At 49.0% G+C, this 20,718-nt stretch overlaps 1 long non-coding RNA gene across 1 annotated transcript; it reads left to right on the top strand.

The window, feature by feature from the left end:
* Positions 1–2,715: 2,715 nt before the first annotated feature.
* LOC112607178 lies at positions 2,716–3,810 on the top strand. Its single transcript, XR_003115746.1, has 2 exons — positions 2,716–2,983; positions 3,180–3,810. It is a non-coding gene; the product is annotated as an uncharacterized LOC112607178 (long non-coding RNA).
* Positions 3,811–20,718: the final 16,908 nt, after the last annotated feature.

Genomic DNA, 20,718 nt, shown 5'->3' with positions numbered 1-20,718 from the left:
GCAGTGCAGTGGTGCAATCTTGGCTCACTACAACCTCCTCCTCCCAGGTTCAAGACATTCTCCTGCCTCAGCCTCCTGAGTAGCTGTGACTACAGGTGCATGCCACCACACCCGGCTAATTTTTGTATTTTTATTAGAGACGGGGTTTCACCATATTGGTCAGGCTGGTCTTGAACTCCTGACCTCATGATCCACCTGCCTCGGCCTCCCAAAGTGGTGGGATTACAGGCGTGAGCCACCGTGCCCAGCCCCCAGAACATTTAAAATAATAATAAGATTTGTGCCCCGACACATCAGCCAACTAGTTAACCTGAGGAATTTCAGCAGGGAAAGGGCTGCAGAAAAACTCGGTTCAGAGCTTCAGTAGAATCCATCTTGCTCCCTTTTTGACAGTCACGTTAGGTCTTTTGTCTGAGAAGGATTCCGTGTCCATCACTTAGTTTATCAGAGAATGTGTTTTTAAAGGCTCCTGAGAGCAGGCAAGAACGATTTCCCTCATCCTGTTGCTGTTAAGTGGGATATACAACCATTCTGATGCAAATCTTTTTTGGGAGAGGAAGGTTATCCAGGCTCCATGACTCTTGTATAAAAAGTTTAGGTCCTTTAATGGCGGTGACTCTAGATATTTGTGGGAAGAGAATGACTGGAAAGCTAGAACACATTCAAAATCCAAGGGCCAGAAAAATTTCAAGCTCCAGCCTCAGCCTCAGATCTCCGGGGACCAGCCCCATAAGAACCATCCATTCTAGTCCAACTTGCAAAGGGAGCCCAAGAGTTGAACCTCGGCATGGGACTCAAGATGTCTTTAAAGTTCAGAAACACCTGGATTATCTGAAAGCGGAACTGGGTCCAGGTCCTGTGCTGAGGTCTCCAGTTTTCTCTAAGTAAAAGGTTTCTAGTGGAGAAAAAGCCTGTGGCCTCTGGGCAGAGATTTGTTCTATAGAGAAACGAAGGAAATGTGCAATAGAGAACAGTTTTGCTCTGGAGCTCCCTCTACTGGCTCTTTGATAGAGATCCATCGCAGTTATCCCGCCCTGCCCTCTGGGTATTAATTTAAAGCATCCGAGCATCCTGGCACCTTGAAGCAAGGAGAAAAGGTGTCCTGAGGTGCCAAGGAAGATGAAACTGCAGATACTGGCTTCTTCTGCCTCCTTTACAATTTCATCTAATGTTTTAGGGGTGCCAAGATAGTGCTAAGCATTTTGTGTGCATTATTTCATTTAATACTCACCATAAACCTGCATTTTACAAATGAGGCAGCTGAGACCTGAAGAGATTAAATAAGGTCCTGGCATCACCATAGACTAGTAGACCTCCTTAGTGACCCTCATCGTTCTTATTACTCTCCTGAGTGACAACTCAAGAGAAGCAAGAGTCAACGGACAATGTGAGGTTGGAAGTGGCACTTGCTCTCGTCACCTAATATAAAGAGGCTCTGAGATTGCACCATAAACTTCGTAGGTCCTACAGAATTTCAGCCCTGTTTGTTTTTTTATTATTTTATTTTATTTTATTTATTTATTTAAGATGGAGTCTCACTCTGTTGCCCAGGCTGGAGTGTGCAGTGGTGCGATCTTGGCTCACTGCAAACTCCGCCTCCTGGTTTCAAGCAATCTTCCCACTTCAGCCTCCCGAGTAGTTAGGATTACAGGCGTGCACCATCACACCTGGTTAATTTTTTCTGTATTTTTAGTAGAGAACGGGTTTCACCATGTTGGCCAGGCTGGTCTTGATCTCCTGACCTCAAGTGATCCACCCGCCTCAGCCTCCCAAAGTGGTGCTAGGATTACAGGTGTGAGCCACTGCACCCAGCCTCCTGTTTTGTTTTGTTTTTTAATTCATCCCTCAAGGCAATTAATTACATGGCAAAGCTTTGTCCAATCTGCACTCTCACTGTGATGCCCAGGTTGAAGAAAGCAGGGAACTACCATAGTGACTGAGAAGAGTTTCCATGACAGAAGTGAGGCCTTTTAAAATTTGTGGAACATGTTCATGCCTACTTTTAAAATAAAATTCCATGAGATAGGTAGGGCAGATAGTAGCCCATACATTTTACAGATTGGGAATTTAAGATACTGAGTGCCTAGTTCCAGGTTTTGTTTAGGGGCAAACGGCAGAGTCAAGGCCAGAATTGTCACTCTCAGCTTAAGTTCTGACTTTTTGGTTGGTGTTGGTTGGAACTCAGAGCCTAGCATGGGATTTTTAATTATATAAAATAAAGACTGTGAAGCTACCTTCTGTTTTACATCCAGATCCTTTCCTGAGTCTCTCTGTTTTGGGTTGGTTCATAATTGAGCTTCCTTGATATTGAGCCATTTGGGAATTGGGAATGACATAAGCCACTCATCTTATTACTGTTGGTCTCTCACCAGGTCCACATTTTAGAGATATCTAGGTCCCTGAGAGAATCCCAAATATTATTTCAGTTCTCCAGTAGCTCATGAAGCCGTAAATATTTCACCTCACCCAGGAGAATCAAAGCATTTTCACATTGGTTCTTATTGGGGAGTTGAGATATGGGTAAGTAATAGGAGTCCCATTCCTGCTTTGCCTGGGGTTTGGGTCTCCAATTTCACTGTCAGTGTCTCTTTAAATCTACACAGTGGGACAGTGGCTGCACCAGACATTACTCAGCTCCCACCCCTGACTCAAGATTTTCCACTAGCTGCCCCTTCCCCTAAAAACAGAGTGATGTTATAATGGTATCAGAATGGCACCTGCTGATAACAACACAGAGATTACAAGAGCAGACTTTCTGCAGTGCCTCCTGAGCAATTGGTTGTCATTGTCCTAAACAGAACAGCTAGGTTAAAAAGATTTATCCATAATGTAACCTCCTGGACCTCAGCTATGGGTGGAAGCAACACTTTCTGGTTTGACCTCCTAATACCACAAACTCCACTTTGCCAGAAAAGTGACTTCTTAATGAATAGTCTGTTCAGACCGGCCAATTTGGAGTGTATTCATATTTCGCCACCTGCTGGTAAGACTGATCATCCCCTGGTCCAACTATAGCTTTGAGCATCTGCGCCCCTGTTCCCCCCCCCCCCACCAGGAAAGCCAAAATGGTCCCACCGAAGAAGGGGAGGGGAGAGCCTGGAACTGAACACTCACAGGGAATTATGAGTGATGGAATGTGGATTGCTGACACCATGTCCCTTTCCTCTTGCTTGTTGTAGGAGCGTCAACGACCAAGAGGAGACCAGATGAGTTTTCAAAGCAGTCCTCACACACCCAGGACACACCTCATCCTTTGCCTCGTGCTTTCTGCAATGTTGCTGTTCATGTTCATCTTCCTATTAACATTTGCCATAATAACCCCTTATTGACCACCATTATTCCTCCATCCACCACCCACTCAGCTCCTTCTCTGAGGTGCCCTCTAACGGGCAGTGACTTTGGTCTCTATTTGGCAAATTATGTCCAAGTGGTTAACATTAATTTCTCTTTCTCCTATTTCTCCCTCATGCTAGACTTAGTCCAACACTCAGCCCCCTGTCAGGAAAACCATAGTAAATCCTACTTTCTGCCATAATGAAGTTACAAGACACTTTTCCAGAGCAGTCACACTCAATGAAGGGACCCAGAGTATATCTGAGTGTGATGTAATTGAAACCACATGGAAAGACTAGAAATACCTTGCCCCCAGTCAGATACAGTGAAAGAGCTTACTCAAGACTGGACTAAGATTTAGAATGTAGTGGAGCTAGGGAGGAGAAAGAGAAAGATCTTCAGAAGTGGATTGTCTCTGAATACAGGATGAAATCATCTAGATTTTTTTCTCCAATTAAATTTGCATTTCATTCAACCACATTGCAATGGCTTCATACTGGGCATTTTCATTTGAGACCCAGGCTTTTCTTCATGGGTCCTGAGCCACAGGTTCCTGGATGGTGAGGTAAGTGGCATTTGCCTGCACTGTCTAAGGTGATTTGTAGTGCTTTGATAAACCCTGTGCTGATGAGTCAGATCCACCCTGTTACACCCTAAGATTTGTCCTCTATTGGTCCCTCTTTACCCAAATGCTCTTCAGGGATCCCAGCCCAGATGTAGATGTTAGTCCAGCCTCACAATGTTAATTTAGACCTCTATAAAACCAAAACAGATCCTGAGGATTGATCAAACCAGAATTTGTTGACGTCATAGTAATCTCTTTCTCAAAGACAATCACTACTACAAAAAGTGTAGCTCTCTGAAAACCCACCATATGTAGAAGGTGTATTTTCTCCCTTCCCCTTTTCTTTCTACTTTTATAGGTAAGCTAGCACTGATGGAAGATACCAGGTTTTCAAATGTGAGCTGAAGGTCTCTCTTCTCATGACAAGATTCAGATCCAATTCATTATTTAACTAATAACCTTTCCAATAAGTATAAAAAATCTTGCCTATCCAGCAGATATGTTAGTCCATTATTTCTCTATGTCTCACAGCCTATACTTATTGGACTAGGAATTAAAGAAATACAATCCCCATTCTTTACTCTTGGCCTACCAGATACAGTGATCCAAGCTTAGTAGATGAGCAGCTAATTGCAAGGCTGCTTTAATAGTGAATGAATAAAAAGTTCTGCTAATTCAGGCCTACCCAATACCCATGAATTTGTGATTGAGCTATCTCTCGACCTGCTGAATTCAGGAAAATAAACAACTGTCCTTCAACCACAAGGTTAAGGCCGAACGCATGCAGGTATCTCTAAGCATGCTTCAGATTGTTCTTTTTTCTCTGTGGCCATGCTTTCCAACCCCTGACACCTTTCTATTTAGCCTCTGCTAAGCTCAAGTGTACTGGAATCCTGATACCTGCCCCAGCCTCAGCCCCCTATCATGTGCTTGCTTTGGCTCCCCTGTCTTTGCTGAGATCCTCACCATGAAACCAACTCTAGATGTCCCTGAGTGACTCTCTAGGTTCTCATTCTCCCAAATGTGCCTTTTATCACCAAGGCATGGGAAAATCTATCATCTGGTTCTCCAAGGTGTCCAGCAGTTAGAATGGCTGAGAGAACAAGGGCATTTGAGTTTGCCCATGGATAATGGGGTTGTGCGAAAAGCAGATGTTGTCTCAACTGTTCTGAAGTTGAACAATGTAACTACTTTCAGGTGAATAGACTGTTGAGACTATTTTGAGTTGTTGATGGCAACCAAAAAAAAGTGGGGGAAGGGGTGGAATTCCAGCCACTTTCCTCCAGCAACCAGTGGTCCTTAAAACTTTCACCCTCAAATCTCCAAATATGCTGGCTTCTAAGAAGTGCTTCCCAAGACCGAATATACCTCTTGATGAGGGTAAGTGATGAAAATGTGTATTTAACAGGGGGAGGGGATCTTAAAATAGCCTGAATTATGCATGCTGTGGCCTATCTACCGCCACTGGGATAATGGCTCAGCCTATAAAGTTTTCAGAATCAGAAAAATGATCAGAGATGCTAGTTTCTAAAGGAGCGTTGGAGGACTAGGATAACTAGCTAACTCAAGATGCATGTAGACTTTCTGCTGTTCTTACTTTAGGACAGCTTTCTTGGAAGACTGGACCAGAGAGTTCCTAATTCTTCCCTAGCACCACCTCAGGGGCATCCTCGGTGTGGGTGGAAACATGCTTGGATGCAGCAGCCTGAATGAATCTCAAGTTCACTGCATGTCCACCACAAACTGGTTGGTTTCAGACAAATTCCTTGAGTTTTGGATGGGACTGAACAAGCTAGGGCTTTCCTTGAAATAGGATGGAGGGGTCTCTTCTCAGAGACAGATAGCGTTGTTCAAGGGGCATCTATTGGCTAACAGGCTCCTTAGGAGGAATAGATCAGTCTCGTTATTCAGAAAATGTCTGAGAAAGTCCCAGACACCTCCAACTCCACATGATGGGGAATAGACCTGGAATATTAAAGACCAGAGATTGGAATAGAGGCAACATGATGGAGTGGTGTGGCATGAGTGTTGGAGCCATACAGATATGAATTTGATCTGATCCTTAGTTTTGTAATTTCAAGCTCTAAGACTTTTGGAAAAGCAGCTTAAACGTTATGGTCTCTATTTCCTTAGCTTTCAAATGGGAAAAGTAACAACTGTTTTGGGAGTGATTCCTATGCTCAACAAGCCTAAGGGGTAGGTACCATTATCATAATGACACACAGAGAATTGCCTTAAGGATTAAATAAACCTTCTTATGTAAAAGTGTCCGGCACAGTGTCTGGCATATAGTTGAAGCTGAAAAACTATTGGTTTCTTCTCTCTCCTCTTTTCCTTAGGCCAAAATAGTTCTGCTCCCTGATGAAGACACCTTTAGGAAAAGAGGAATCCCTTTCCTAGACTTCCTCCCTGAGGGACTTCCCTTGGTTGATATCCTGGGAGCTGGACTGTTTTTCCTTCTCCAAATCCAGTACCTTACCCTACTGGCATTTTTTGTGGTGCTTGGGGAGGAGACAGTCGATGCAGGCAGGACGTTTCTGGGCTTCGCTCACCCTGAAAGAGAGGAGACTCAGTTCTTTTCAAGGGCTTCGTGACAAGCAGCCTACTCCCACAAGCCCTCTGGGGGAGCATTAGGGGGAACGAGTCCTCTTCATGCTTGGGGTGCCCTGTAATGAGTTGGCAATGCAGAGGCGGTTTTCACCTTGGACAGGTTCCACATCAGTCTATTCATTCGCAGGGTCTTTAGCTTGACTGCTCAGACAGGAATTGGGCACCACAGCCCTTAGCACAGGATGATAAGACAGCTCAGGAAGCCAAGGTCACCAGCTCCAGCCCGGACATCCTCCAAAGGACCTGACTGAGGAGTAGGGGAAATGGAGATGCTAGCTATGGAGGTCTAACTTTCTGCAGATGTTTCTGCGGAGCTTCCAAGCCGCTCTCGCTCTGTCTTGATTACTGGATCGAGACAGAAACAAGGCAGAGAGGCGCCCTCTTCTGGGAGGGAGGAGCAGAGACATTGAATCCACCAGGAAGCCCGCGTTACACTAGCATAATTTTGGCTGCTGCCCTTAAAGTTCTGATGTGTATTTCTTCCATTTCCAACGCTACCTTATTTGTTAGGACTAGATTCTGGATTTGCTTAAAAGCTGTTAGTGATTTTAAATGAATCTGTCTTGATCTCAACATCAGACGCAATAACACTCAGCTACTATATACAGCATAGAAAGCAGGTTACATTCTAAAGTGCCCTGCTCTGTGTAGTTTAGGTAGTCCATACAGAAACCATGTGACTTCTGTGAATGTGCCCACACACATGAATTTATGCTTACACATACCTAATCTCATATCTAAAAACATACCTACTCTGTGCCTTTAAAAACATGTTTAGCCTGACATTTTCATTAATCCAAGGAGACTTTATTGAAATACTGCCAGTGTCTCCTGCCCGTCTGGCCACATTTGATGACCCCATGTGATAAGTCATCTTCAGTGCAAGAACCAGGGCCGCCTCTCTCTCATTGATATTTCTCCTGACTGCACACCTCCCCACTGCAGCAACATTCTCACATGCATACATGCATGCAATAGTGAGCTAAAAATAAACAGCTGCTGATGGGCTGCCAGAGGGTGTCCTCCGTACACAGCAGATGTCCTCTGTCTCCCTTTAGTAGGCACAGCTCAAGCCACAGACAGGAATTGAGGGTACTGGACGGGATAAGCTTTACCTCAAATCTCTCAGGCAAGTTACAAAGAGTAGGAGAGCTTGAAAAGGGAGATGACAGCTGAGGCCCATGATCATTCTCTCCCAGGCCTTGTGCCCCAAATCCAAGGGATAACCTCTGGAAAAGTGTTTACTGGCATCAAAGGAAACCATTGCAGGGAAGGTTGATAATTAGGGTTAAGAAACAAGATCAGCCATTCCTCCAGCCATGATTGTAAATAGCTCTCTGCTTTTGGTTTCCCCCTTTCAGGGCAGAAGTTATCCAAGTGGATCTAGAATATGTGTGCATTTAAGGAGGATGATTTGTGTGCATGTGGTTTTCTTCACATCTTCCAATCTGTAAGAATTCTCCCTACCTCCATCACTCATCAATCAAGAAACCCTTTGTCATGCTGAGGTATGGCATTTCTTCTGCTGAAAACCTCAGATTCAGACACACCCCACACACCGTGAGACACACACATCCACACACACATGCACACCCTTCCTCACCCTTGGGAAGCAAGCTCCATTCAAATTGGTTTAAAAATAGCACTAATCCATTGAGCTCATTTTTCAGGGACGTTATTTTAAGTAGAAAAAAAGATATCCTGGTCTTTGAGAGGGAGAAAGGGTAAACGTCATCTCGCCTTAAAAAGTCCTGATAATGTCGCTGGAGAGTAAGCATTTGCAGTCTTTGTTGAATTTTCTCCTCCACCCACCATTCAACAAAAGTTGTTTATTCCCGAATACCGTGCCATCTGGGTATTTATAGAGGTGAGTTTCCTCTTCAGGTGGAGAGCAGAAGGGAAAGCCGCAGTAGCAAGCCGGACACTCCCCTCTGGGCACTCCCCACCGCCAGAACTGACGCCTTCGAGGGCGGTGGATTTGTGAATCAACTCCTCCTTCCCCCACACAGGGGAGCCCCTAAATGGCTGCTGGCCATTTGCAAAGGGTTGTGTGCATGTGTGTATTTAATTGCAGGCTTATTTGTTTCTGCTCTGGGAGTCTGTCCGTCTCTCTGTAACTTGGATCATTGCTCTCTGGGAAGCTGTATAGCTGGCTGATTCCGTGGGAGACCAGGCAGGATGCGTGGGCGCAGGAAACAGAAGAGGGAAAAGGAGGGAGAAAAAGAGAGCAGGAGAGAGAGAGCGGGAGCCTTAGAATCTGTTATTTGCGTCACTTGAAGAGCCGGGGCTATCTGCCCAACAAACACACAGAATTAATCCGAGTTATAGCTATAGCTGTCTATGCTACAGTGACCAGACGAGAAAGGGCGGGGAAAGGACGCGCGCCGGAGTCTGTGCACGGTCGAGTTTGCATTGGGCGTCTTGGGAGGGTTTGGGGAGGGGGCTGTCTTGCTGGGCACGCCCCTCGGGGCCCCGCTTGCCCGGTGCAGACTAGGCTGCAGCCTGCTCTGCAGCTGCCCAGCCCAAGCCTGGGGTGGCGCCCGCCTCGGCCGCCTCGCCTGCTCAGTGGCTGCGCCGAACACAAAGCGCTGTCTCCGAGCAGAAGCGTCTTCTCAGCTGAACCAGACCCACCAAAGAGGAGAATCTGCACGTGACGTCAGTAGCTGATGACTGACGCAGGCTGGCAAAGGAGACTCAAGGCGGCTGCTCTGCGCTGCCTTCATGAGTCTATTTTCTCCAGCCCCCTCGTAGTGAATTACTAGAACGCAAAACACACACACAGACACACATATGCAGCTTTCAAAATATACATTTCCAAAGGCGGTGTGTTGCAAACACAACGCGATTTTGCAAAGCGTGGGTGGGAAACGTGGGAAGGGTATGGATGTGTTTTTTTTTTCTCTCATCTGGGAATCTCCATCGTGGATAGCAATAGCTTCTAGAGCTCTCCTGGGAAGCTCCTCTGGGGAAGGGGCTATGGCCCCCACCCCCTACTTTCCTCAGCATGTAGGGAATCTGATCAATGGAGACATGCAGCTCTAAGAATACAACCACTCCGACGCCTTCTGCTCGGGGAGACTGCGAGGAGCTTGCAACAGGCAGAGACAGATGGGAGTTAACGGGAGGGAGGGAGAATATAAGAAATATTTGGGCATTTTTCTGATTTGAAAAACATTTTCTGCAGTTATGCAAGTGAGTCTGGTGGTGCAGGGAAAAAAAGTGAGGAGGGGGCGCTTAATGCACATTTAATGTTTTGGACGTAAGGTTCCAGCGAAATGCCTTTGTGTGTGGAGGTTTTTTCAGTACTTGCTAAAAATAGCATCAGGGTTTGATCTTGTTCCAGAAATAAACCGAGGGCTGTACTGGGATAAAAAGCCAGCGCGGGTGGAAGAAAACCTGGACATCACCGCATTCCTCCCCCCACAACTATGTCTGGAAATTAATTGTTGGATTTTTCCTCTCCTCTCTCCTCTTTCCATCCACTTTCTCTTTTCTCCCCCTGTGTTTCTCTTTCTCTCTCTTAAGGAGTTCCCGTTTGGGTAAGTAATATTATGTCATGTGCATGCCGCAGACTGTGAGTATGAGCTGACGCTTACTTTGTGCATGCTCCGGGGTTCTTTTTTGGCTGCCTTTTTCGCCCCTTCTAAAGAGGATAGTGGGACTGAGTAGGGGGTAAGGGGTGTAGCTGTGTGCGTGTGTATGTGTATAATGAATTTGGGGCTGCATGCAAAGAAACCGAGAGAGGGAATTCTTGCAGAGCCGGGAATCACCCTCACGAATCTCTGAATCAATAGCGGCTGCAACTCTCTCTCTCGTTATGGGTCGGCGCTGTTGAGCTTGGTTTTCTCGATGGCCCCCTCCCCTCCCCATTTTCTCTGTCTTAAAGGGTGGCCAGACACGACTTAATGGGCCATATCTCTGAGAGATTAATGGAGACTGTGCAACATAGATCAAAATTGCATGGATGGGGTTGGGTAAAGACAGGGAAAAATCTCTACTCCTTTGACAAACCTCCCCGCTGGCTCCGGTCCGGGAACTGAGGACCGCCACCCTAGTTCGGGCTGGCCCAGGACTCGGTTGCTGTCCACGGAAGATAGGTGCTGAAAATGCCTTGGTCCTCAGCGAGTTCAGTTCCGAGCGCCAGGGGGGCGGGGTTGGCGCCAGCTGCGGGTAGCCCCGCCCTGGATGCAGGAGAGGGACACGGGGATGAGGGGGTTAAGGATGTTCAAAGGGGATAGTCGTGACTTCGGTGAGAGCTTTGGGGGAAAGGAGGGGTGAGTGGGAAGGAAAGGAAAAAAATTTAAAGAAGGGGGAGCGAAGTGTTAGATTCGAGGATGAGTCTAGGCCGGGCGTTTCAGGAATGGAAGGCCAATGGCTCACCGGCTTTCCCTGCAGAGGCCAGGCACTATCCGGGTCTCCATTCCCAGGATACCGCACCTTCCCGCCAGTGGGTTTGAAAGATTTCTCCTCGGTGATGGTGACTCTCAAAATAACAGGCTAATAGGTTGCTTTATTCGGACCCTCGTCCCCTCCCACTTCATGCCCCCCGTATCCCCGTATTCTGTAATTCCCGGGAGGTGTGTAAGGTAGTGTGGTGTGACATTTTTCTTATTATTCCCCCTTTTCGCATGCTAGTCATAGAAGCCCCAAGTGAGTTGGTGGAATGAGTGAATTAGAAGCCAAAGCACAGGAGTTGTTGGTGCGATGCGCAGAGAATCCAAGCTAGGGAACATCGCGGGGCGCCTTAAAGCCAAAAGCCAAAGGAGTCTAAATCAGCCTGAAGGGAAATTGGGGAGGAGGTGTTCTCTAAGTTGCCAAATGTTATTGGGAATACCATCAACTCTCTGGGGTTGTGGGCTGGACCCAGACTGAGATTCACTGCAATCAGCTCCAGACACTTTGGCCGAATCTGTGGCCAGACAGGTGAGGAGGGAGGAAGGTTATCAGAGGCAGAGGGGGAATGAATATCACGCGCACACAAAGACATTCATGCTGATTAACTCCAGGAGAGGGAGAATAAAAGTACATCCTCAAGCTGGCCCATGAGGATGGGCTGTAGACAGTGGGAGAAATGAAGCACTCTTGCAGGTCTGCAGTAAGCTTTGTGTGCATGCAGGAATATTTTATATGTTTATTTAAAAATATAAACTTGGGACGGTGAGGTAAGTATTTGTGGTGGCTAGCCTTCAGGAGAGAGGAGACCAGGTCTCTCTGCTTCATTCACCCCTTCCCCTCTGTCAACAGCCTCTGGCTTTAGTGACCTGACCTCCACACAGGGTAACCGGGGTGCAGCCTGGGCCGGGGGATGAGAGGGTGGGTGAGTTATGTTTAGCTCAGAAACCGTCCCTCTCTCGGAAGATTCCCTGGCTGAGACTGAGTATTCAACTCATAATAGTAACAAGGGCTGTTACCGATGTGCAGAATAACACAAATAACGCTGCAACCCACACTTTGTCTTGACAATTCAGTTCAAACCAAAGCTGCTCACAGCCTCTCGGCCCACCCCTCGGCCTCCTCGTCATTCACGGGGACCTACTCCTTCCCTTTCCCAAGCCTCGCCCCTCTCAGCCCTGCAAGTTTGCGTGGTTGTGTTTACAAATTCTGCCACAATTGCAAAGGAAATAGGGGTTGGGGGAGCGGTCGGGGCGGGAGTGGTGGTAGCGCAATAAAACACTTGCAACACGTGGAGCGGTGGTTGGGGGGAGGTGTCCAAGAGTCAAGAACGGGGCGGAGGGACACCCCATGTCCTCATTTCCCCCCCCCCCCGTTCTTCCCCACCCCTTCCCATTGCTTGGCACAATGCACAAATTTACCCCCCGAACTGGATCCTATTAAATAATTCAATGGTAGCGGTGTAATTTTGGTTGGAACCAGCACGGATTCCCAAGTCGTGACTGCAAAAAGTGAGTAATGCGCGCTGGCTGCGTCATGGCTCTAGTCACAGTTCATTCCGAACTGAGAAGGAATCGTGACTTCGCCTGGAGACGTCCCCTACATGGGAGATGGGGGGCGGGGGGCCACCAAATCAGTGGGGACGGGGGTGGGGGGAAGACCTATCCAATGAAAACCGCTGCCAGGGGGGCATTTGAACTCCGCCGCTTGCTGTCTCGCTGTCCCCTCTCTGCCCCGCGCACCTCGCTCCCTCCTCCCGGCCGGCGCTCGCAGTGGCGCGCCTGCTCGCTCTCCCGCTACCCGACGAGTCCTCAACAAGTTGGAGGAAGGCAGGAACGCAGGGGTTAAGCTCGGAAAGCCGCAATTACCAAGATCGTGACCCTCCCACACAGTACAGTAACTTATATACTTACCTGGAAGAGCCCGCTTTGCCGCCGGGCAAACACCCGTGGGGGGCGGGGAGGGGCCGGAGGGAGCTGGCCGGCAGGAGAGGTGCTCCTTCCAGCTGGCTGCAGTGCGGACGCGACCGGCGCGCTCCCGTGGCCCCCAGACCGAGGTAAGGAGCAGGGGGTCGGCGCCCGGGTCGGCTGGTGGTCGGTCGGCTCACTGGTAGTCTGAGCAGAACTTTTTTTTCCCAGTTGCCCCGCGCCGCGGCGGCGGCCGGCGCAGACCGCGGAGCCCCCTCCGGCGCGGCGGGCGCGCAGACGCTCGGAGGGTGTGTGCTTGCGTCTGTCCGTCGCGGAGCCTAGGGGATGCCGTGGGAGGGTGAGTGGGTCGCGGAGCTGCAGGAGGGTGATGGTTGGGCGAAGGGGGTGGGTCGACAGGGACTTGAAGACAGTGCCTCCACCGTCTAGAGATGTTTTCTCCGGGCGTGCTGGGCAAGGGTGGGAGTGTGTGTGTGCGCGCGCGCGCCCGCCCGCACGTCGATTCCAGGGTGCCAAAGAACAAATATGGCAACTTTCCCCCCCAAGTTCTTGCAATGTTTGCAGTAACCCATCCTGGTGAGGTTTCCCCCACTGGGGGACTGTACTGCTAGGGAGGGAGATAGTCAGGACGTCCCTTAGCCCACACCCTGCTTAGGTACTAATGGGGGGAGGGGCAGGAGAGGACGTGGGAAGGGTGGCGCTGCACTGCGAAGAAGGGCAACCCCTCAAAGTTTGGATGGATGGGATGGGGGAGGGGACCGAGCGGGATGGAGGAAGAGGGAGGGAGGGAGAGTGAGGGAAGGAGATCTTTCTCCCTTTTCTCTAGTCTTCCCTCCCCTCCTTTCCTCCTCCCGCAGAAGGTGGAATCTCCCGTCGTTTTGGGGTCCGGCAGTCAATGACGGGTTCGCCCCTTGTTGTTCCCCCTAGCATTCTGCAGAATGGGTAGAAAGTTGGTGGGGAGGGGAGGGCTGCAGCTTTGAAAGGGCACCTGAGGCGAATGGGCCATTAGACACCCAATATTGAGACGGTTTGGGGGAGGATGCGGAGGGAGGAGCTTCACCTTTCTAGTTGAGCATTCAGAACTTTGGGTGGGGAAGGGGGTGTTGAGACATTCTCATTTTTTCTAGAAATAGGCTGACTAGTGTGGAGTTTGGGTTTATTTTATGTTCATCTTTGTCATTTTTCGTCTGGATCTTCTGGCTTGGGTCCGGTTGGGAGAGGTCGCTCTCTTAAACCTCTCTTTCCCAATACATCGCGCTACCCCCTCACCTGGGCTGGAATGGGGAGGGGGTCCTGAACCGCTTTTTTGGTTTTTGGCAACAACAATATTTTAACATGTTCCAATCTAGGTTTTGTTGAATAATTAGAAATGGAAATATTTTTTTCTCCCTCCCCCTTCTGAAAAAAAAGGGGGAAATGTGAGCTCTCTTCTGATTGGTGGGTGACGATTTTAGCCCGCACCAATGAGCTGGCGGCCTCGTCTGTATTTATTTAGTGCTCTGGGGGAGTTTTTCTCTTTACGCAGCGCCTGTAGTCACGGCTGGAACCTTGGCTGGGGGACTAGGAGGGATAAGAGGGGATTCGGGGGGAATCCGAACTGTACCTGTTCAGAGATCGGCGACCTTGCAGCCGTGGCTGGCGGAACTCTGATAGGGGAATAGAGGGATAGGACAGGCAGGCTGGGAGGCTCCGGGTACTGTGGCGACAGGAAAGGGGTGGAGGCTGGGCTCCGGGATCCCGGGTGCCCCTCCGCCGTCCCCTTCTCGCCCTCCACACACTTCTCTCGGGGCTGAGTTGGGGGATCGCGGACGGTCTGGAGAAATGGAGACACGAGTCCAGGGGTGCGGTGGGGCGGGCGGCGCGCGGAGTGGTGAGGCTGAGCCGCGATGGAGCGCGCTGGTGAGACCCAGCCTGTTCGGCTCCGGGGTTCGGAGACATCCTGGGCTGAAGGCGGCGGCGGCGGCGGCGAACCGAAGAAGCCGGCGTATTCTGCCCTTCGTGAATCTTTTTGCGGTCTGGGCTTGCTGTACATAACTCAATAGCCGGAAGCCCTTACCCCAAAAAGCATTCGCGGAGGGCGCACTCGTCGAGAAGACGGCAGCCATCCAGCGATCGCCGAAGCCCGCACCTTCCCGAAGCTGCTCCATCCGAGCCTTACCCGGCCCTTTCCCCGTTTTCCACGGAAGATTCGGCCCTTTCCCCCCTGTCCTTTTGCGTTCCCGGAGGTTTTGGTCACCTGTCTTTCCTCCGAGCGAGTCCCCCGCCCCCAACTTTTTAACAGACTTTGTATCACAGGGGGAACTGGAGCAGGTGGGGTGCGTGTGTTTTCGGAGAAGTGAGAAGAAGCTAAAATGCAATAAAAGTTTACAGAAGTTGTGTCTTCCCCCCAGCCCCCGCCCACACCACGAATAACCCTTCACTCAATGCAAAAAAAAAAAAAAAAAAAAAAAAAAAGGGATCTGAGCGTAGGGCCAAGTCAGAACCTGGAATATGAATCAGTTTAGAACATTTTGTGGTCGTTTTTGACCCTAATGATCCGATTCTGCAATATGGGGGTCGGGAAGCCCTTCAGGGAGGGACTAGAGGCCCTTAGTATCTTCTGTCCTGGTGCGGGGGACCCGGAGGTGAGGCGAGCCGCCGTGAATTGGGTAGCTCCGAAAAAGAGGGAAAACACCCAGGCACCGCCCGATCCCCGGAGTCTCTTCCTCCCGCGCCTACTTCCAACCTAATTTGGGGCGTTTTGCAGCCTCGGGTCTCCCCCTTCTCCTCTTTTTCAAAACTAAGTAGCACGGAAGGGGGTAAAACAGGCGAGAACTGGGGAAGCCCCCGCAGAGAAGGAGCTTTGGAGAGATGCGGTTGTGCCGGACTCAGACGCTTAGCAGGAGCAGAAAAGCAGCAGCAGCAGCAGTAGCCCCATCCCGGCCTCTCCAGGAGCCGGTCCTGGGGAGGGGGGCAAAGCTGCAGAAGGGAAGAGTCTATGAGTCCCCCTCCTCCCCCTCCACTCATTGCAGTCCTGACCACTTCGGTCGCAAGTGGCACAAATCAGGCCTTCACTACATTCTGCTCCCCGCGTCCTTAGCCTGCTAGGAACACTGCTAGACGCCCTTGCCCTTAGGGACTGGGCCAGAAGGACACACATACACACATGAGTGCCCACAGGGACGGAAACGGGTAGAAGACGGGTCTAGAGACACCAGAGTTCAAGACCCGAGGGCTGCAAAACTTCACGTTTTCGGGGAGGGCCTGAATTTCCCCCGTATCGCAACCACCGTTCTTCCAACAAACTAAACGCCCACCGTCATTACCCTGTCCGCTGGTTAAACACCCGGACTCTACCCTCTCCAGAATTAGGAAGGGCTGCAGAGTCCGAGAGTGCTGGACAGAGTCAATCTTTTGTAGCTAAGACTCTGAGAAGGCACAGAAGGCGAGCACTCCAAACTCTAAGGCTAAATCAGAGCTTTCCTCCCCAGATAAAGGAAATTTTCCCTCCCTGAATGCGTTTTCTAAAAGAGTAAAAAGGTTCCTAAGATCTGCAAAGGAGATGGAGGAAAAAGCAAAAGCTCCGGGGATTTTCCTCCCTGCCTCTCACCTGGGGCCGTCTGTGGAGCGATAGCTTTGCGGAGGGAGAGGCATAAGAACCACGTTAGATTAAAAATAGCTTCACCCTGTGTCCCTTCAGCTCCTCTTTTGTCTTTTGCTTCTTACATACCCCTCCTCTTCCCAGCCAGAAAGCCCTCTTCTCTCCCAAAGCCTGAACCTTCACCAGATTTGGGAGAGAGGTGGCCCAAGAGAAGTGAACTTGCACAGAAGAGGTTGAGCCACCGCAGCGCAGGCGGCTCAGGGTTATTGCGACCCTAGCCCCCTCACTTCTCCCTCCGAGGCTAAGTGTGAGTTTAGGGCTCCAGGGCCCAAGGAGCAATGGCCGAACCCGGCGTCGTGCGGCACCGGAGCGAGTCCTCGCCTCGCCTCGCCTCAGCCAGACAACTGTTGCTGCCTTGGAGAAGCTCCTGCTGCTGCAGCTGCTGCTTGGGGCGGCTGCCCGCCTGGGGCTGAGGCTGCTGACTTTTGATCGGGGCTGCGAGCTTGCGGAAAGGGGTCTCTCATTCTGGGTGGGATCAAAGGAAGGGACCCCTTCCCCCTTCCCTTCACAATAAGTGAAAATAGGTGGCTTTTTGTGGCTTTTGGTGTCTTTCCTTCCCTCCTTTGGGCGGTTATGTCAGTCTGAGCCCAGTGGGAGCTGAGCTCTCCCTCTCTACCCATTTTGTCTTTGCTAAGGAAGGAGGGCAAAGTGGGAGGGGGGTTGACTTTATGAACCCTCAAACTGCCGATGCACATCCCACTTTATAAAGCTACCTCGCCTTTTGAGCCAGGGGCCTGATGGAAACTTCCAGGCATTTGCATGTGATGCCAACCTCTGGAGGCCCTATAGGAGAGGGAGCAGCACCTCGGGACCCCTCCTCACCCCAGGCTACTCCTTCCGGGGTGTGAGAAGTGTTCGGGAGGCAGCTGGGGAAACTTTGTCCCCTGGGCCCAGCCAACAAGCTTAACCTTTGTCTGTGGTAAAAATCAAGACCAGGGGTTATCTCTGGAGCTATGGAAGGGTTTCAGGGGCCACAGAGTCCCCTCAAGGTCACCTGCCCCCAGTGGGGAGAGGCAGGTGGCTGGGCCAGGCAAGGCAGTTTCACAGGTGGTCTTTCTCAGGCCCATTCTGACCACACCCCAGGTGATCTGCTCTCCTGCCTCTTCTCCGCTCCTGGAGTCTGGAGCCAGATTTCCTCTCTTTGTCGGGCCCTCTTGTCTCTTCTATCCTCTTTCCCGGACCTGTGGTTGCTTTCAGTCCCTCTGCCTTGCCTGTCTCACGTTGGAGGCAAAGGCAGAAGCGTGGGTCAATTCAGATGTGCTGGGAAGGCTTGCTATGATCTCAGACCAGGGCCGTCTTCTCTGTCCTGGGGACTTTTCAAACTGGAAGGCTTTGTGGGCATCTCTGAAAGACTCTGCTCTTGCATCAGCAACCATGCCTTGGTAGCTATTAGATGTGCCCCCTACCCTTTTCCTTTCCTTCAGCCTTCCCACTCCTTGATTTCCTGTGAAATGACCCAGCCACCAATCACTCCCATTCTCCTTCTGAGCCAGCAGAGTAACCCTGCCCATCTTTTGACCTTTTCAGGTGGTCAGACCTGTCCTGACACCCAGAGGTCTGCATGAGGGAAGGCCACTGAAGGAGGAGTTCTGAAAGGCCACAGGTGATGAAGAGCTTGGATGAATGAACTTACAAGTCCCAGGTGAGTACCAAGATGTCAGCGCATGGTTTCTTCGCCTGAGCAGACCCAAGGGGCCTCCACACATACTTCCCACTTGATGATGAGATACAGGGAAGCCACAGATCCAGTGCTTGGAGACTGTCCTCAAAGGCTTAGTCCTTGGCAAAGGAAGGCACCCATCACAGAGGTTACATGAAAGGGCACAGTACCTGTCGCATGAGGCATAGGACTGCATAGGACTTCCTGTCCTATCCTCTAAACAGGACTTGGGCCTGTGTGTTTAGGAGCTTCCAAACCCCCAGTACTGAGGGGTGTAGGCCCTATTCAAGGGGCCCACTGTTCCTTCTTCACCTCCACTTCCTGGACCATCTCGGGCCTCTCAGGGGCCCAGGGGATGGGCAGAGTTGAAGGGTCATTTGCATGCCAAGTTTCTCTGAGGATACCAAACATTGTTACATCTCCTTAACTGGAGTTCAGCCTAGGATGCATGGGAGAAGTTTTAGGCTCTGGATATTTTTTTTGAAGGGTAAGGCATTAAAATCTAAATGCATTTACTTTTCCTATTAACCAGCAAAATCTCTTGCTATAGAGCTTTTGTTTAGCTGCCTTTCTGAGCTTCAAAGTCATACTGTGATTCTTATTGGGGATTTCAGTTCAGAGCTTGGCAGAGAATTTTGAAACCCCAGGGCTGTTAGATTTGTGAGGAAAGGAGAAACCAAGCTACCTGCCTAATCCTTGGAGGTCATGTGAGCCAAATGTGGGAAGCTGCCAGAAATTTTTAGAGGGAAACTCGAGGCTATGGCAGAATAGAAGCACATTACATGGAAGATCTTCAGATCATTATACAATAGATCTATTTTCTATATTAATTAAATGTCTGCTACATGGATTGTTGGAAATTTTTATATTTTAAAAGTAGAACTTAAATAACAAGTAAATTGACTGGAATCATCTATAATTCCCAGCATGTAAAGTGTGGATGAGGCCATCAAATTGTTAAATGAGCCTAACTTCTTTTAAGTTCCCCTTTTGAATATGAGGACCTGAAGTTTGCAGCATCTGTCTTTGGGCAATAGGGTAGTTGTTAATTCCAAGAGTTTCACATCTTCCTTCTCCCTCCTTAACTGATAGTTCAATTGCACTGGGAGGAAATCTAAGAAAGTAATATGATGGGGGGTGATTTTCTTGCCTGAAAGGTAATCTCTTCTAAATTACGTTTGAAAAAATCCATGGATAGACTAAACCTCAAATTTAGATAGAATATGTAGCATGCCAAAGCTGGAAAGAACTGTAGAGTATATTCAGAGAGAGACTAATCTCTTCATTTTATAAATCAAACAGGTTCAGAGGGGTTAAGTGATTTTACCAAGGTCACACAGCTGGGGCTCAACCCCAGGTTGTTTATTGTGTTCTCTGGGTATTTTTTTTTTTTCCCACTAAGCATTTCCTATTACTACCAAATCATACAGATAATCCGTAAACATAATCCAGGACAACAGAATGGATTCCCTTTGAAAATGACTGGCATTTAGAATGCCAGGGTTCAAAAAAGAGTTTAAAGAAAGTTTCTTCTGCTTGCAATTAGCATTCTGGGGGCATCATTAGGAGGTTAGGTATGGCTGTCATCTCTTGTCTCTGACACGGCCTAGACCTCAGAGCATCCATGTTGCCTTGGTCTGCTGAGGAAGGCATTAGCACAAGAAAGTTGCTGTGTCATAGAATCCCAGTATTGGTCTTTTTCAAAACATTTGCTAGCATGAAGCAGCTCCGTAAGGCATGGGTCCCTGTCTCTTATTTCTCTCCTCTGGGTGGCAGTTGATTCTCATCCTTCTCGTCTTGTGGGGTTTGACTGAGAGCTGTTAAGAAGGTAGTTAGACCCAGGATCTCCTTTATAAGCAAGAAGGCCCTCATAAGGAGGTTTCAAATGAAGTGAAGATCTGTTTGATCCTTATCCCCAAGATACTTTTTTAGAATGCTGCAGATCACCTGCTTGTAGGACAGCTGCTTGGCCTGGTCAGTTTTAAGCTCATTATTTACTGCCAAACCCTGGATTGAACTCCACTATTTCAGCTTTACATATTTCTACCAATATCAGCCACTTCGAGCCCATATTAATCATGTCTTCAGAACATGAGAATAGTAGTCATGGTGTGTGTGCTATCACAAATAAATTATTCTGGTGGCCTTTTTCACAGTCTCTCCCTGCTGTTTGCTCCCCCTACCTCCCCGCGCTTTCTGACAACTTCTAACTAGGAAATAAGATTCATTTCTCTGCTTAAAAAGCAACAGACTGGGAGGAAGAAAAATGAGATGGGGTGAAAGATACAAATAGGTTAAAAAGCAAAACAAGGCTGACAAGCAGTGGAAAGAATTAAAAGAGCAAATTCTATCCAGTCCTAACTACTCACGTTTATGAACTTAAAGACGCAATTTTATCCTCTCTAGGCCTCAATATCTCCATCTATAAAATTAGGTGCTTTAGGGGTCAGACCCCTTCCATTCATGCATTAATTCAACAAATGTTGAATGTTTATTCAACAAATGTTTATTGAGCTTCTGTACTACGTATCGGGCCTTATTCTAGACATTGGAGATATAAATAAATTATTCTTCCTTTGATAATCTGTTGAAA

Source organism: Theropithecus gelada, chromosome 14 (genome assembly GCF_003255815.1).
Source record: "Theropithecus gelada isolate Dixy chromosome 14, Tgel_1.0, whole genome shotgun sequence".
Taxonomy (NCBI): Eukaryota; Metazoa; Chordata; class Mammalia; order Primates; family Cercopithecidae; genus Theropithecus; species Theropithecus gelada.
The sequence above is the reverse complement of the archived record's forward strand: the minus strand, read 5'-3'. Positions and strand labels throughout refer to the sequence as shown.